This window comes from Protomyctophum bolini, assembly GCF_963924005.1.
Source record: "Protomyctophum bolini genome assembly, chromosome: 16".
In the NCBI taxonomy this organism is placed as follows: Eukaryota; Metazoa; Chordata; class Actinopteri; order Myctophiformes; family Myctophidae; genus Protomyctophum; species Protomyctophum bolini.
The window spans coordinates 36,864,432-36,880,956 of record NC_137877.1 but is presented as its reverse complement, the minus strand read 5'-3'; the positions used below and the strand labels follow the sequence as shown (position 1 = coordinate 36,880,956).

General features: G+C 46.6%; 1 protein-coding gene across 2 annotated transcripts in view; it reads left to right on the top strand.

Moving 5' to 3' along the window:
- ankrd50l (ankyrin repeat domain 50-like) overlaps positions 1–1,926 on the top strand; it is a 31,267-nt gene extending 29,341 nt beyond the window's left edge. For both annotated transcript variants that reach the window (XM_080786403.1, XM_080786402.1), the window contains exon 8: positions 804–1,926. The gene's annotated coding sequence lies outside the window, so the exon portion shown is untranslated. The remainder of the gene's footprint in view (positions 1–803) is intronic.
- The last annotated feature ends 14,599 nt before the right edge of the window (positions 1,927–16,525 follow it).

The following is a 16,525-nucleotide window of genomic DNA, read 5'->3' as shown; positions in this document are numbered from 1 at the left end:
ATCCTTTTAATCTCTAATGGATGAAAGCCATGCCCCCTGTAAAAGCTTCAACGCAAGTTTAATTACTCTGTGTAGGTACTAAAAGGATGTAGGCAAACAGTATGCTGTCCCTCCATGACACCAATCTTCATTTTTTTTTTTAAAGTATCAATGAAATGCAGGATGTTTCCAAAACTCACAGTGAGGCCTCTATTCACACATATCAAACACCAATCAATCAAATGTTTGGGCAGAACACCACCAGCAATCACACGGTTTGGGACTCCCATTGGAAAAGCATTACGGTAGCCTAAAAGAAAAACATTTGTTTGATTGTGTTTGATACGTGTGAATGAGGCCTGAGCAGGCGTGTTAAAGGACGACTTCACCACTTCTCAACCCGTCTTCATATAATTGGTCCTCGCTAACGATCATGATTATTTTCTACTCAGTCTGTGTCTCATAGGAGGGCTATGTGGGCTGTTCAGAAACCCGTCCACCAGTGAGTGACATCATCGTAAAAAATGTATACTGCCACAAACCAACACTGGTCAAAAAAAGAACACAAGTTGTGTGCTATGTGAGGGCAAAGCAGGTTAGGTCAACGTCACTGCATTGTAGTCGCCGCTTTAAAGTTAACAAGTGCTTGCATATTAGCGTCGACTCTCTGCTGGCACATAATGGCATCGGACCGTGACAGTTTGAACTTCCAGAGGACTGCATGCCGTAAGCTGTAAACTACCAATTGTCTCCTTTTTTTTTGGCAGCTGTTCATCTGGAGGAATTCCTGGAATTTTAATAACAGCATTTCTTCTGTTTTTTAGGTTTTAGGAGGGCGGACTTCTTTGCAGTACTACAAGTTCAGGAGTTGATAATGGCTGTTTTGGAGGTCAGATGAGAGAGAGGAAGGGATCATTCTCCACCCTTTGTGTGACCCACACCCTCTCTAGGGGAGTGACCCACACCCTCCGTCCGTCTCCACGTCTTCCCCTTCGGAGGGACCAAGAGGAAGACGGGAGTTGAAAGACATCAAAGCCGTTAACATTCCAAGCCTTCCCCGTTCGTCGCCTGTTCTGTTGCGGCAACTTGGAGTTCAGTGACTTGGCGGTTCTCGGTCCATCCACCACCACGCACACAGAGTACTACTACTCCTTAGTAGTACTTGGTAGTAGTACTTGGTAGTACTACTACCTCTTATCTGTTTGTGTACCGCTGTCTTTCATTCTCTCCTCAAACGCAAAGGTTGCGAACACCCATAAACAGTACATCACGGAATCAGCATTACGCTCAAATGACTGTACATCCATGCATGTATACTTTGGGGGCTAAGGCACATGTATTTACATCTTGTGCTGAAAAATGACATGATTGTGTTGTACCTTACCCCCCCCCCCCCCACCCCCATCTCCTTTTCTGCCGGTCTCTGAACAGTGTTAATTTGCCAGACGGTGTGTTGTAACAATAGCCCTTAGATACTCCCATTGTCTCCTGTTATAGAGGAGCCATTGTTGTGTCATCTTCGTTGCGTCTTTCTTTTCGAGGGGGGAAAAGAAAAAATGGTTTTGCATGGAGAAGAAAGGGGATAGTCTTAACTGCCGTGCCTCAGCTGGCCTTCGCGTTGAGTTTCTGTGCTATACGCTGATCAATTCTTTAGAAGCGTAGAACCATTCTTTTTTCCTTTTGTCTTTTATGATGGAGTGTAATACAGTACTTTAAGGGCTCTCATCAAACACGCAGACCGAATTGGAAGCAGACTGAATCAATATGTGACCAATATGACACCCCCAAGTTGTTTTCTTTCATCAGCGACGCTCTTTTTGAAGTCTCTTTTCAAGAAACAAAGCAATTTTCTGCCTTGTTTTTTCTGTTTGTTTAGTGATCTCTCGATATGTACCTTGTAACGGGGGACGTGCAGAGAGTGTTACAGGGGCAAGGGGCTGAAATCCCCGTAAAAGATCTACAAGCTCTACAAGATCTACAAGCTCTCAACGTGTCGCGCTGCGACGCGTTGAGAGCTTGTAGATCAGATATTTTCGGGTCGCAACCCATAGCACTCTTTATCTACTGGAGATGCGTCTGTGTATACGACATGGATTTCTAAACAAATGTGTTCAACGCAAAATGCTGCGTTCCAAGTTCAGGAGACTTTCGGGGGAAAAAAGCAATTCTCCTGAATGCTGCCTTCCGGGAATGGCATGGAAAAGGAGTGGCATTTTTTTCCATATCTTTCACCATGTAGTATAAACACTGCATTCGTGGTCTGGGAAAGGGCAGTTGTTTTACAGACGGGTAAAAGGGCAAGCCTTCTTTGATGTCTCATGTGTGCACGTCCCTGCCTTGTAAAGCCTGAAACATAACAGTCTGCTGAATTCAACATGGACCTATGGGGGCTGCTATAGCCAACAGTCGGCGGGAGAAGTCTGCCTGTCAAAGCCTGACTAACTGACAGCTTACGTGCTTTCAGCTTTTGGCTTATGACAAAATATACAAGGACAACCGAGCTTATTGCGCCAGCTATGCTCACTAAGTACAGTGCCGTATACAGCGTGACGTACTGTACTGTACAGCGCGGGAGAATTCGTCTTTGGAACCTTTTGGACCATACAAACTGAAGATGGATGTGGTAACGATATACCACTAATTCAAACATCGTCATGGCTTGGCCCAAATTGTGTTTGGTTATAATATTTTTTTTATTTGTTTAATATTTAATGACCGTCTTTAATTAAAATTTACAGGCTGTGCCATGATTAATGTCAAGACACTGAGAGATGTAAATGTCTCATTTTTTTTAAATATACTTGCGTGTGCAAGTTGCTCTTCACTAACACTTTGTTCACCAATTCCACAAGATTCTAACACATTTGTTCGCCAATTCCACGAGATTCCTGACACATGCCAAATTTTGTGTCTCAAATGTGTCAGGAATCTTGCAGAATTGGGGGACAACATTGTCATGGGTAAGGATAGGAGTTAGGGTAAAGAGTTGATACGAGAGTGTCCTCAAATGTCCGCTAAACTGTGCGTGCGTGGGCGCGTGCGTGCGTCCTGCTGCCTGCACCTGCTTCCAGAAGGCTGATCCAGTGTGCCATAGATAGAGAGATGCTGCTGTGTTCGCGTCACGCAGGCAGAGATAAAAGAGGCCTTGCGGGGACCAGCTGTGCCGCAGTCTAGTGGTGGGAAAGAGTATGTAAGTAGCGTTTCTTACTTAAGTAAAAGGATCAACACTGTAAATGTAGAAGTACTTTGTTTGAAACCAATACCTTTGTAAATACAAAGGTATTGGTTTCAAAGTGGAAGTACCAAAAGTAAAAGAAATACAAACAATTGCTCGTTCAGAATGTCCCATTACAAGTTTTCAATTGTATAAAAATCTTTTGAAAATAGCAGATCCTGCTGTTTTCAAAATGGACACGGAATAATAATCTAAATCTACAAGGTAACTATAGAAACTAAAGTTTTCGAATAAATGTAGTGGAGTGAAAGTACACAAATGACTCAAAATTGTACTTCAGTCCTGCAGTACTTGCAAGTAAATGCACTTAGTTACTGCAGTAAACCTCAGCTCACTGTCTTTTATCTGTATGTTAAGCTATAATATGGTTCAGTACAAAATCATTTTTCAAATAACCGATTTACCGGATTACCAGAACCTTCTACGGTATATATACAGTTTACTAAAGATATGACTGGTATGAATAATGATAGAGTGAGCTCACAATTGTAGATTATGTTTATAATTCCACTTATACAACATTTTATGGGCGAAGGTAGCCATGTGTGTACTGTGTAGTGTATGTGCGTTCACGCACATCCATGTGGCAGATTGTAAAAAGAAATTAAGAGGAAAACAAACGGCGAACAACATGGTTTTAGCTAGAGTTGTTCCGATACTGGTATACCGGTTACTCAGGCCGATACCACCCTCAAGTACTCGCTACTCGGAACCGCCCCCCTGATACTTTGACCCGAGTACTAAAACATCCAATTGACACTAAAGGCTGAACGAATGCAGCGGGAGCACGTCTGACAAGTGACATGTGTCATTCCATCTGCATCTATGAGATAAAGCGGGCAAAATAAGTAGTTACTCAACAAAAATAAAGTATAGTCATATCTGTACTCCGTATCGGCGAGTACTACAAATTAAGTACTTGTACTCTAATTTTAGCAATTAGCATTACAGATGACCACAGCAGCTAATGTTGCCGATCGTGACTGCTTGAGAAGTAAAAAACAAAAGAACAGCAACAACAAGAACAACGGAGTAAAGTGTCGCGGAAAAAGGTTATTTTACCCCTGATGTCACACGGCTTCCATTTTCACTACCTTGCATTGCGCCACGTTGTGCCCACGCAGTGCACACGCAGTGCCCACGCAGTGCCCACGCAGTGCCCCTGCAGGGTGGCGTCATCACGCTGAGGTGGCAGAGAGAGAAAAGGAACCAGCCTGTTCTATTTGTGTACACGTGAACAAGACCAGCCGTGTTTTGGTGGGCCCCTACAGTAACACAGTTCTTTGTGTTCCTTCTCCTTTATCCCATTTAGACCCACGAGAACAGATTCTACCAAATGTCTTCTATAAAATCGTGACAATTTCCTGAAAAAAATATTATGGGGCTCCGTATTGCGTCACCCTTATGTCCCTTTATCCCTAAACTAATTAGCCATTTTTAACTATTTAAAAAAAAAAAACTTTCAAAATAGTCTAGTCTACATCAAGACGTTGTGAGCTTGTAAAAAATAAAAATAAATGTTATGGCAAATTAGTTTAGGGATATGGGAAAAGGGGTGGCGTGGCGCAAGATATACTGTAGCCCTAAGTTTCTATGTCAGTGGTGCTCAACCTTTTTTCATGTCAAGGACGCCTAGAATTATCTGTATGTGGCCACGGACCCCCATCTGAAAATATGTAGCTCCAAATATGAGTTAAAATAACTTAAATCGTTCACTGTGAAAGAATATATATTATTTGTGCCACATATTCACGTTTTTTATTTTAAATAGCAGATCTACAAGCTTTTTCAATAGCTAAAGTACAATATAATGCTTAAAACACCAAAAGGGGGTTCCTGTCCAGAATGGTTTAACACAACCCAGAGAGTCTGGCAGCATTTCCCCTGGTATGTTTATGAAATGCCACCCCCACACACTGGGCTACATAATGCAAACACAAGCAAACATGCTCTTTGTGTGAGATGTTGTGAGCAAACGCCAGTGTGCCAATTAGATTCAACCAACACTTATAGGCCCTGGCCTATATATACTTTGTCGGATTATATAGCTCGCAAACGCATCACACATTCTTTAACCTTTTCATAATGACAGACACAAAATAGGGGACGCCATGTTCAAAGTGGTTAATTATGTTCAAAATGAGGATATGGTTCATTGGCGTGTTTTCATTTGTAATTTTATTGTGTGCCGTCGCTGCCATGTTATCTCAAATCTTGGCTTGTTTCCGGCTTGTTTTCTCAATGTGAATTAACACTGAGCCCGCTAGCATTTATTGACAAATTAGGATCTAATTCACACCAGCATTTTTCCCAGTTGAGCCACATTTCCAGACTTCCGGAAGTGAACATAACCGGAAGTAACAGGTCCTGGACGAATGTACAAGATGGATCTATACCGGGCGAGTCCACATCGTCGGCTCTGTGCCATCAAAGAAACGTTGTTTTGACCAACGACGCCATCTGGGACGAGGAAACAGAAAGAATGGATTATTGTGCCGATGATCTAAAATGGGCGACCCAGTCTTGTGACAACAGCTAGCTACCCGATGCTAACGTGAGTAACGTTATGACTTGATCGATCGAAAGTGATATAAAAGTGCAATTGCCATTGATCTACGGAAATGGCGTTAAGCGTAGTATTAAATAACAGGCTTTAATTCACCTAGATCTACGGCAATGGCGGTATAAGTGTTTTAAGGTGCAAGCGTTCCATGTGCGAATACCGTTTTACCACATGAAGACTATAGCGACTCTATTCTGAGGGTAAACATTCAGCAAAAAAAAATAAAAAAAATAGCAGATCTGCTTAATAAAAGGCAAGGCTAAACGGGAGGGTGCCTAGTGTAGAGCCCTGGGGGACTCCTAAGGTCAACTAAGTATATGTTTTATGCGGTTATAGGCCCCACAGGAGCCCAAAAGGCTGTGGGTTGGCTTGATGAGGCAGCCTGCAGCGACTCCCTTCCCCAGCCACCTTTAACAATCCTCTCACAAGTACCGGCAGGCATGGCTCCCCCACTGGCTTAATTGGCCACATCATGTCTGGTAGATTTACCTTAAACCCATTTCTACCTTCCCTGCACTAATGGCAGCATAGGGGAATCATCGCTGCGGTCTGCGCCCTAAGCCTGCAATCATGCGGCACTCCGTGGAGGATTCGTGGCCATAAAGACAGAATTGAGAAGGCAGTGCTGAACTGAACTGTTTATGGCAGGGGGATTTTTTCTCTAAGTGGGAGGCCTCTGTCGTTTGATCTATATAGCTGGCTGCTATATACTGTACGGGTGAATCACTGTCAATTTCTGCAAAAATCACATGTTTGAATCGCTGATGTGTGCCAGTATAGAGCCTTAATGAATTGCTCAGAGCATTACATACTGTGCAGTCATGTGATAAACTGATAATGTACTTCTGAGGGCAGCAGATAGGAGTGGGATGTTGATGGATGACAGATAATATGTCTTTGTGTCAGTGTTATATTTAATTATGTCGGGATCATTGATGGATCAACATGCAAACTGTGTGGTCCACATTCAGAGTACAGAGTATATAGAATCAGGATAAATGTTGTCACATGTCACCGTTTTTTTTAGATAATCATTAGTAATTGATTGAGGACAAAATTGCTATTTCTATCAATAGGATATTTACTTTTTAGTAGTTCCGTGGACCGCCTTAACACGGAAGCGCGCCAGAACCGTAGCCTATACGTTTCCTAGGATTTATATCCATCGTAACACCCGCTTACGGATATTTGGCTCTTCAAAATAAGGGTTGCAAGAGGAAAACCGTGGCAATGCGTGATCAATAGATGGCTGGAGCGGTTCTCTCCTTTTACCGAGGATAAGGTTTTTAGATTAGGAATAAGTTTAGATTGTGTCATGGTTTTTCTTACGCTTACGTTTTAGGAATAATGTTATAGGTTCAGGCATACGTATAGTTTGTTTTTTCTGAGCTTGCGTTTTTAGGAATACCTGGTGGCGACTGTTCCGAGGTCGTCAGGTTTGACCCGGAGGGGAAGCATGTTTTGACGCAGCCCTGCCCTGTTGAATACAAGTGCAACGACAACAATTATCACGTATAGAGTAAGAGTAAGCTAATATATAACTCATACAATTGGGGTGGTTCTATTTAGCCTTCCTGCTCTTCTATTGAGACATTTAGATGCTGTCAAAGGTCATGTCTCAGCTATAGACCCAGGATCTGACACGAAGCAAGCAGGCTTATAAGCAGGGTTCCTCTATTTACTCAATGGTAAATATCGCAGCACTTGCAGCTGGCAACCGGTTTCAACTCCGGGTTAGAAAAGGAAAGTGCAGCTTTAGTCAATACTTATGAGAAGTTAAACTGCTCCAGTCAATGAAATCATGGTATTATCCTACTGGCATTATTTCCCCGACAGCGTAGAGGAGACAGCTGCGGCTCATACAGTTGGCATGTAAGGTGTGTTGCTGGCATGCCTCCCCTTTGTTGGTATATGCAGTCATTGCAGCCGTTCTGCAAACCGTTTATGTTCGCCTGCACTCTCATTTGGTTCTTTTTCCGTCTTCTCTGCCAAGAATTCTACCACACCATCCAAAAGCACGTTTGACATTGCACTGCCTTGCACTGATTGGACAGTTGCTGTATCTTACCTAGGGGTTATACAATATACACGCTTATCACCCTCGCATCTCGTCACGTGTAAAGTAGGTACTGTCCGTTTGACATCCGTTTGGCAGTAGGCAGTAGCTTAGGTTGTAGAGTGACCGGATGGGGAACGGCAAGGTTCCCGGTTCGAACCCGGGCTCCCCCAGAGTTAGTGTCCTTGAGCAAGACACTGAACCGGTGCCTTGCATGGTTTCCTCTGGCGTGCGTGCGTGTGTGTGTGTGTGTGTGTGTGTGTGTGTGTGTGTGTGTGTGTGCGCGCGCGTGAATGGATGAATGTAATGCACAATCTTTGTAAAATCAAATCAAACTTTATTTGTATACAGGGAGCCAGTGGAGGGAGGCGAGGACTGGGGTGATATGGTCCCGCCTATTTGTGTTGGTGAGGAGGCAAGCGGCGGGCGGCATTCTGCACAAGCTGAAGACGCCTAATAGCTGACTCATCGATGCCTGCATAAAGAGCGCTATATATACGTACGTAAATGCACCATTTACATGTCTTTCATACCACAGGCCCTATAGAATGACACGAATTAGACGGTTTGAGTGAGAAGTGAGAGACACATTTTATTGTCCACATTATTACAGCAGCAGCATTATTCCAGATAATCCACACGATAAATGAATCACAACAACATCTCAAGCGTACATTTAGGAACAGAAAAAAAAGTCTATACATGTTGCGACAGGTAGACCATGGAAGTGTTTTTTTTTATGTCCTTGCCTGCCTGCCTAGCAACACCATGAAGCCGACACCTCTATGATGTTTGATAATTGTTTCTCGTTTGTTTTGCCCTCTCATCACGTCTTAACGGCCCTATCTTCTTCACGGACCTATAACGAACCTGCATCACCAGAGCTGAAAGGTTGACTCATGAAACAGCTGCGCTTCCATTGTTTGGCTGAAAAGGTCAACCCCTCTGCAGAGCTATATAGAGTGTCCTTAAAGGCACAGTTTCACCAAAAAACAAGATGCTTTTCTGTAAGTATTGAGTATTCTTTTTGACATATTTTTTAGTTCATCCTCGTAATCTCGTTTCAATATTACGAGGTGTGTAAAATGAATACAAATCACAACAATGAATCACAACATTGATTCATAATTGATTTCATGGTGATGCTACACTAATAGAGTCCCCCCCCCCGCCCCCATACTACAGTGTACATGTCCCATTTTGTTTCTGCTTGTCTCTTCAGACATGGAGAGGAAAGCAATTAAGGCCAGGTGCGAAATCTACTAAGAGTCAGAACGGGACACTGCAACCTTGTTAAACCAAACCTCGGGCGATCCTAATCTTGAAAACAAAACATTTCCCAAGGAAATAAAAACAAAAAAGTACGTTAAACACAAACAAACAAATGGAAACGACGGACGCTATACCGGCTGCACATAAACGACATCCACCCTTGGATTGGGTGCATGTCGGGATAGCGACGGCCGTGTTATCGGACTACAATGCCTGTCGGACTGTTAGGATGTCTAACCAACAGGGACGTGCAGAGAGTGTTAGAGGGGCAAGGGGCCGTAAGGGGACACTCTTGGGCAAAAAATAGCAGATCTACAAGCTCACAACGCGTCGCAGTGCGACCAGGAAATTGTTTCAACTCCGGGTTAGAAAAGGAAAAGTGCAGCTTTTAGTCAATACTTTACTAAGTAACTGCTCTAGTCAATGAAATCATGCTATTTTCGTGGACGCAACCCAGCACTCTTTAGCTATAGTGGACATGTGGTGTACCAACGCAAAATACTGAGTTCAAGTTCAGGAGAAAAAAAAAGCAATTCTCCTGAATGCTGCCTTCCGAACTGAAGCCCCCTTTGATGTCTATGTGTGCACGTCCCTGCTATAACCAATATTCATAATGAGAACCTTTTACAGGTAATCCCAGAATACACATGAATCAATGAATGAATCATCTGCTGTAAACAGGTGTTTAATCCATTCTGGACAGGGAACCCCTTTTGGTGTTTGGAAGCATCGTGTTATACTTTAGCTAATGAGAAATAGCAGATCTACAAGCTCATGGCGCGACACCGAGTGCCAGGCTACGAGCTTATATATAGGTCTGCTATTTTTGTTACATCGTGAAAATGTGGTCTATCTTTGAATATATATATTCTTTCAGAGCGAATGTTTTTAACTCAAATCTGTGCTTCTGGGGGAGTCCCTGGAACAACATGTTTTCAGATCACTCCCGGCTGGGTCACCTGAGTGAGGGGTATGATGTTGCGAGACCCGAAACCCCGATGACCTTGGGATACATCACTGAGGATACGTCCCAGGTGCATCCATTTATGTATGTATTTTTGTTATATTATATCAGATGGGGGTCGGCAGCCAATTAGTTGAGAACCACTGATATAGAAAAATATCCAGAAAACGATTAGGATTTAGAAGCCTTTTTTTAAATCGACATCAGTCCAAAATGGGTTAAGACACATGGCAGACAAAACTGGAGAGCAGTATACGTCGTAAATCCTTCCAGCTTTACCTGTGTCATCATCTCACATTGTCAATAGACCTTTTCATGCTTGACAACACACATTGCAAAATGAATGAATGAATGAATTTGTGAAAAGACGGCAACACAATTCCGCTGAAAAGGTCTGCACAGAGCTACGGCGGTGAGCGGTGAAGGGAAATTCAAGAACTGTCTCGAAGATCACAATAATTGCTGCGGTAAAACGTCAACAGGTTTCCAGTTATTTTGAGCTTTGTGCTTTTCAAACTCATTACACCAGTGAACTGTGTCAGAGGCAGCTCACATCACAGACAGAACATTTGCTTCTGCTGTGGGATCTTAAAGTACATTTCCACAACACTTTGTAAAAACTTTGTTGAGAGCTGGTACACCGCGCTGACCTCTGCTGTCGATCAGCCCATGGTAGAAAAAACAAGAATACAGCTGCCTATTCATAATGATATCATGTAGAGATACAGCATTGTTTGTACAATACAGTAGGCCTACCTAGTACCTACCGTACTGTTTGGAAAATAAATACATACAAATTAGCAAGGGAACTCGCTGAGTCAGGCGGTGTTCAATTATTCATGCAAACTGTAATGTACCCAAATAGGCCAACTGTCAGCAACATCCCCATTATGAGAACATAATATATAGACTACGACGATGGGCCTGGCGAAAGGCCTCGTGATTAAGTTGACAACGTGAAAGTGTAGAAACCATTAAAACCGCCTTATCCTTTGTTATTCTCCATTAGTCTTGTGTCGTGTTGCAGTGAGAAATCATGGGAACAAGAAGAGGGTATAGTGTTATGTGTCCTTTAATAGTAGAAGTGGGTCAGTGAAGTGTATACAGATTTATACACGGTCGGTTATGGCTCCTACTCAAGATCCAAAATAGTGTGTTTTAAGCATTATGTTACACTTTAGCTGTTGAAAAATAGCAGATCTACAAGCTCATAGCACGGCACCGAGTGCCGCGCTATGAGCTTGTAGGTCTGCTATTTTTGAAAAATCGTGAAAATGTGATGCAAATCTTTGAATATATATTCTTTCAGAGAAAACTCAAATAACTCAAATCTTTGCTTCTGGGGAGGAGGGGGGGTTTCCTGGAACAGCCAAATAAATACATTACACCTTGGGGTCCTTGACATGAAAATGTTTGAGAACGACTGACATAGAAACATGAGTTTTTCAGAAAACTGTCAGGATTTAGAAGGCATTTGTAGAATCGACGCCAGGCCTAAATAACTGACTGTACTGTCTGCTCTCTTTCATTTGTACTGGTACATCTTGATGCAGTGGTGCATGCTGTCCGACACGACCAGGTGCCCGTCGGGCAACAGGGCGAGCCCGCGGGGGCTGCTGAGGCCCTGGGTGACCACGGGCCGGCCCACGCCCTGGGCCGGGTACAGGACGACCCGGTGCCCTCGCTCCGCCCAGTCCGCCACCAGCACGTTGCCGTCTCCGTCGATGACGATGCCCCACGGGGAGACCAGGACGGGCCCCAGGCCGGAGCACACGCCCAGCACCCTCACCGTGTTCCAGCCGGGCTCCAGCACCTTGACGCAGGGCTCGCGGCCCGTCTCGCTGCCCCTCTCCGACACGGCCACCATGCCCGAGGTCAGGCACGCCGCCACCAGGTAAGGGCGGTGGAAGCCCGTCACCACCGTGCGCTCCAGGCGGACGCCGGTCTTGGTGTCCAGCTTGAGGGCCACCAGCGTGCCCTTTCGGATGTCGGCCACCAGGAACTCGTCCAGGCGGGTCACCGTCACGCCCCGCGGCGCCTCCAGGTCGTCTCTGTTATTGGCCGAGCCCGTCGAGCCGCCGAAGGTCTGGAGCAGGCGGCCGTGGCGGTTGAACACGAGCAGGGCGCGCTCCGCCGCGCAGCTGAGCGCGATCAGGCCCTTGGAGTTCACGGCGATGTCGAAGTAGTTCCGGCAGCGCCGCGCGGAGACGTCGGACGTCGGCGAGGTCACTTGCTGCATGATGTTGCCCTGAGGGTCAGTCACCTGGAATGAGAATTATTGAAATATGTTATTTCATTTTGTTTTTACACACCCTCCGCCAACCTGGGGAGAGAAACGGACTTAACTCATGCCTGAGTGTCCAAGTTGCTCCTTTACACCTGACAGGGGGGAGTTTCCCTGGTTGGACGTCGTAGCGCGTGGAAGGAACACGTTATTCCAACCAGTTCCTTTTCCCCTCCATCTTGTTATTTCATTTCTATGTTGCTACTTGCTATGCATGCAACACAATTCATTATGCCAATATTAATCACTTAAACTAGATTTGTTTTGTTGCTGTGACAGGGCTTGTCGTGTCATGTCAGTATACCCTCTTGTGCAGCACTGTGTGACATGCAGTGTTGTTTTTGGCAGCACATTTTGATTTTAGTTTTAGTCATAGTCTCTTGAATAGTAATTTAGTTTTAGTCACATTTTAGTCACCTGGAGTGTTTTATTGTTAGTTTTAGTCGACTAAATATCATAAGATTTTAGTCGACTAAATCTACAGTTGATTTGGTTGACTAAAATGTATTTTGGCGGGCCTCGATGACTGATTTTGACTGACTGATATTTTACACTTGCTGAAAATAGCCCATCTACAAGCTGCGACGCGTTGTGAGCTTGTAGATCGGCTATTTTCAGCATGCAACCAAGTGTAAAATTACTTATACTGGATCTCTTGTCCACTAGTCCCTTCCTAACATTTCAGTCTAGTTTATTTGTTGACGAAATTGTCAATATATTTAGTCTTACTTTCAGTCATCGTAGCTTAATTTTTACTTGGTTTCCATTTAGTTTTCGTCATTGAAAAAAGGTAGTCGACGAAAAACGTGGCCCAAATGTTTGAATATATTCTTTCAGAGCGAACGTTTTTAACTCAAGTCTTCGTTACTGGGGGGGGGGGTCCCTGGAACAACATATTTTCAGATGGCGGGCCAATTACATAATGTTTGGGGGTCCTTGACATGAAAATGTTTGAGAACGACTGACATATAGAAACATAGGGTTTTTATGAAGGGATTTAGAAGGCATTTGTAGAATGGTCCTCAATGTCCTGAAAATGCAAACATCGGTGAACACTCCTATGCACACAATAAATACACACCTGCACGCGCGCATTTCCACAGTCCACTATGAAGAGCTGGCCCTGTGGAGTGACGTGGACGCCACTGGGGAGGGTGAGCTCCGCGCGGCCGGAGCCCTGCTTCCCGAACTGCCTGACCAGATGGCTCCCTCCGGTGTGGAGGAGCTGCGTTGGGAACGCCAGGTCTCCTTCCTCCTCCATCTCCACCAGGGCTGGCTCTCCTCTGTCTCGTCTCCCCCTGTTGTTGTTGTTTTGATCCGGAGGGGAGGAGCCGTCGATGACGGACATGGAGAGAGAGCGAGCGACCGGCACGCCCTCGCCCTTCTGTAGGTGTTGTTGTTGACCTTGACCTCTGTACCCGCCGCGGCACGGGCTCGAGGCCTTCTTGTTGCCGAGGAGAGTCGGAGAGGAGAGAGCGGAGTTGGAACGAGAGGACTTGTGGTCGCTGCGGTTGACCCTCCACGCACCGACGCAGTCGCCGCTCCCGCCGACCAACGGACGCGTCTTGCTGTGAGTCAGGTCGGCCGTAGACTTGGTTAGACGGGGGTTGTGGTTCAGAGGTCCTCTGCTGCTGCTGCCGCCGGCGCCGCAGTCGCGAGGGGAGCTGACGATGAACGTGTAGCAGGAGTCGAGGCTGTCAGTCGGGGAGGGCGCCCGGCCGGAGTCGCACCCGGAGGTGCCGTGGGTGTTGTCGTCGGAGGACTGGCTCAAGCGAGAGCGAGGCCTCGTCATGCCCCTAGTAGTGGAGGTCAGATCCAGGCAGCTTTGGCTGGCCAGAGGTTCTCTGTTGTTGTGGTGGTGGGCGGCCATCTTCGGGGGCGAGGTTGCGGAAGCGTAGCCGTGCCTCGAGGCGCCCCCGTTTGAATCCTGTCTCGCCCTCGCTCTTCCTCCTCCGTCCCGGCTGTCCGCGGTGCTCCAGCGCTGACTTGGCCTCGGACACTCCTGTCTTGGTCGTTCGGGCGAGGGGGAACGCTCGCGGTCGGAGACTACAGGGGCCACAGCGCGTGGTTTCCTGGGGCTCCGAGGGGAGTAGTGTCTGCCGCCGCTGTTCGTCCTATACGAGCGCTCCTCGCCCTCGGAGTCGGCGTTGTCGAGCGCCGCAGCGGGGACGGACAGAAACCCGTCTTCCCCCGGCGGTTCGGAAGTGGGCGACTCCGTCTCTTCGTCCTGGGACGACTCCCCCCGGTCAGACTGCTCCTCCTGCCTGCAGGGAGGCCACTGCAGTTGCGTCTGCTTCGGCGAGGAGGGCGGTTTCCGCTCCTCTCCCGACTCCTCGTCGCTGCAGCGCACGGAGAGACGGATCTTCCTCACCGACCTGCCCGTCGGCGAGGTCAGCGTCTGCCCCGCATGAGGCCCGGCTCCGTCCGGGGTGCTCCGGCCTTCTCCGTGGCCCCCCGCGTCGCCATGCACGCCGCATTGCATCTCCCCGGCGTGGAGAGGACACAGCTGGCCCTGGGGCCCGCAGCCTCCGCCGGGCAGGGACAGGTTGTGCTCCTGCACGCGGATGTCCCCGAAGGCGACGGCGTTGGGCTGGGAGCTGGGCTTGAAGCTCACCTTCTTCAGCGAGAGGGATATCTCCCACGGCTGCAGGAGATCCGCCACGCCCTTCACCAACAGATCCTGCTCGGGCGCCGCGCTCTGGCGGTGGTCACCACTCCTCTGGATCGTCTCCCGCAGGTGGGCCAGCTTGCCGAGCCGCTGGCTCAGCAGAGACTGACTGACGCGCGCCGCCGCCGCGTTCTCCCTCAGCAGCTGCTCCAGCTGCTGCTGTGCGTCGCGGTGGTCCTGCTCCACGCGCTCCAGCAGGCGGCACTCCTCGCGGCGCGCCCCGAGGACGGCGCGGTCCACGCCCCTCTTCACCGCCTCCGTCTCGACCGCCTGGCGCTCGCGCAGGCGCCGGAGCTCCGTCTCGGCGCGGGCCAGGTCGCACAGCGCCTGGGTGGCCCAGCACGGCAGAGGGGACGGGGGCAACGGAGAGAGCTCGGGGTCTTCTGGGAATTCCATGGTGTCCCGAGAGGATGGACTGGGATGGATGGAGTGAATGAGGATGGATGGTTATTGGGGGGCCTCGGTCACACAATAAGCTCTTCTTTTGCTGCTTTGTTTTTGGGGCTTTGTCAGTTTGGGCTCCTGAAGAAATAGAAACAAGAAAACATTGAATGTCATGGTTAGTCAAATTTAGAAAACACAAAATCAATTATACATATTAATCTATGAGGATTGTGTGCCCTTTCCCCCCCCCCACTCCAACTAAAAGGCTGCTTTGTTTTTGTCAGCTCCAGGCGGTTTCAGATGGATAGATAGTAAATAACCTTTGATGAGTGAAAGATCTGTTTTTTCCTGAATCAGTTATTAGTTTTAATTATTTAGAGACCAAAGTGTGACGGCTTTTATATGATACCAGCTTATCATCAAATAAGCAAGCCTTGGTCGAAACATGCTTATCTGTGCCAGGATCATGAATTGTAGGAAATTAAATGGAAAGTTCCATTGTTACCAGTCTTGATAGCCTAACTTAACCGAAAACCTAAATACTTAGTTGACCGGGTGTTCCAATTAAGGGTAATATACTTGGTTTACGCAAACAATTGCTGATCTAAGTCTATATACAACGCATCACAACACAATGTAATTGTGAGCTTGTAGATCGGCAATTTCTGCCAAATGTTCTGAAAGTGTCTTGATGCAAATGACATGCCGTGCTTTTTGTTCTGGTTTGTATGCTTGACTGTACTCTATACAGTGTACTGTATATGGGAGGGGTCTGTTACTTCCACAGCATGGTACACACATTGAATACCATAGTTTTGACTAATCAAATGAAACAGATTTAAGTTAATTTAGTTGCCAGGGTATAGTTAAAGTTTTGTATTTCATCCCCATGCCATTTGTCAACCAGATGGGACTTGACCTTCCCCCAGTAACAAAATACAGCTAGGTCACAAATGGAAGTGAGTAAAGTCAATGTAAAGTCAATGTAAGGGTAATGTTCCAGTCATAACAAAACCTTCCCAGACCCCCAGGATTCTGGGCAGAGACTATAGGACATGGTGATTCATATCATGGTGATGTGAGACTCTAACTCTACTAACTGTAATCTTTCCTCTTTTAC